Source organism: Pagrus major, chromosome 9 (assembly GCF_040436345.1).
Source record: "Pagrus major chromosome 9, Pma_NU_1.0".
In the NCBI taxonomy this organism is placed as follows: domain Eukaryota; kingdom Metazoa; phylum Chordata; class Actinopteri; order Spariformes; family Sparidae; genus Pagrus; species Pagrus major.
Window position 1 is genome coordinate 34,697,824 of NC_133223.1, and position 1,845 is coordinate 34,699,668.

At 46.5% G+C, this 1,845-nt stretch overlaps 1 protein-coding gene across 1 annotated transcript in view; it reads right to left on the reverse strand.

The window, feature by feature from the left end:
- Positions 1-1,399: 1,399 nt before the first annotated feature.
- The window catches only part of LOC141002801 (succinate--CoA ligase [ADP-forming] subunit beta, mitochondrial), a 13,078-nt gene continuing 12,632 nt past the window's right edge, over positions 1,400-1,845 (reverse strand). Inside the window, exon 10 of the mRNA XM_073474198.1 lies at positions 1,400-1,845. This exon is cut by the window's right edge and continues 1,097 nt beyond it. The gene's annotated coding sequence lies outside the window, so the exon portion shown is untranslated.

The following is a 1,845-nucleotide window of genomic DNA, read 5'->3' on the forward strand; positions in this document are numbered from 1 at the left end:
CACAGAGGAGGACACAGAGGACACAGAGGAGGACACAGAGGAGGACACAGAGGAGGACACGCAGGACACACAGGAGGACACAGAGGACACAGAGGAGGACACAGAGGACACAGAGGAGGACAGAGGAGGACTCAGAGGACACAGAGGAGGACACAGGAGGACTCAGAGGAGGACACAGAGGAGGACAGAGGAGGACACAGAGGAGGACACGCAGGACACACAGGAGGACACAGAGGACACAGAGGAGGACACAGAGGACACAGAGGAGGACACAGGAGGACTCAGAGGAGGACACAGGAGGACTCAGAGGAGGACACGCAGGACACAGAGGAGGACACAGAGGACTCAGAGGAGGACACAGAGGAGGAAACAGAGGAGGACTCAGAGGAGGACAGAGGAGGACACAGAGGAGGACAGAGGACACAGAGGAGGACTCAGAGGACACAGCAGACAGGTGTGTGTGCTCAACATCAATTTAAAGTTATTTTAATGTTACATTTATTGATATTAAAGTTTACAGTGATCGCTGCCTGGATTTATTTATTTATTATTATTTATTGATATTAAAGTTTACAGTGACCGCTGCCTGGATTTATTTATTTATTATTTATTGATATTAACATATTTAATGTGCACATTTTCTCCTCAGTGTCCTCTTCACCTGCACATGAACACAGTCGTCTCTACGTCGTCCAATCACAGACCAGGACACACTGAACCAAACACTTCAAAGCTGTGTGTGTGTGTGTGTGTGTGTGTGTGTGTGTGTGTGTGTGTGTGTGGTCCCCTGATGACTGATGTCAGCTTCTGATCTTTTCTGCTGACTCGTCGTCCTCCAGCTCACCTGCAGGTTTGCTCACCTGTCGTCTGCTGAGTCTGTGGAGAACAACTGTGTCTGACAGGACAACAAACTGAAGCGGGTCGACCATCAGCCGCCTCCGTCGCCTTCTTCTCCTTCTTTTTTCTTCAAATAAAAATGAATGTTTTTAAAAGATGTCCTCTAAGCTGAAGTCTTCTCTGCAGGTAATGTCTCTGATTAAAGAGCGACTGCAGCTGTAACCAGAGCAGAAACAGCACATTCAGCCGAAACAAACATAAAGCTGGAACATGAAGAACCGTTCAGTCTGAACTCATCTGACCCTGACCCGAGGCACGCTGTGTTCATCCTGTTATTATCCTTCTTATCCTCTTTGTGATACATGTACATCAGTCTCAGTCTTTATTTTATTCTTTTTATGTCTCTGCCTCTCTGTGACTCTGGAGCTGTCCTAACGAGTGAAGCTCCCACTGAGGGATCAATAAAGTCTTATCTGTGTTGAGAGATGCCTCCGGAGCAGAGCGCTGGAGGAGACGGCTGGACGAACGATGAGCTGGTGGACGAGACAAAGACAACAGAGACTTTGTGTTCTCTGCATTTATTGTTTTCTTCCTTTGTGGTACTCTGAGAGCAGCTTAAATATTATACAGAGCGAGAACATCAGTTTGGTTATTTACAAGATATAATAAATGAAGTACAACTCACAATGTCGGCTGAGGAAGAGGAGGAGGAGGAAGAGGAAGAGGAGGAAGAGGAGGAGATAGAAACAACTACAGTAATGTTACCGTTCTTGTGAGGGAGTGACCTGCCCGAACTTTACATTCAGAAACAAAACAAGAGTATAGAGGAAGTGTGTGTGTGTGTGTGTGTGTGTGTGTGTGTGTGAGATGATGGCAGGCTGAAGCAGCAGCTGTTGTAGAAGTGAAGCAGCGTCTCTTCAGATACAGCAGAAGCACATAAATACAGAAACACTCTAGGGTCCAGTGTTTCTGGCTCTTTGTAACTTTCAACATCCAAAAGAAGAAAAA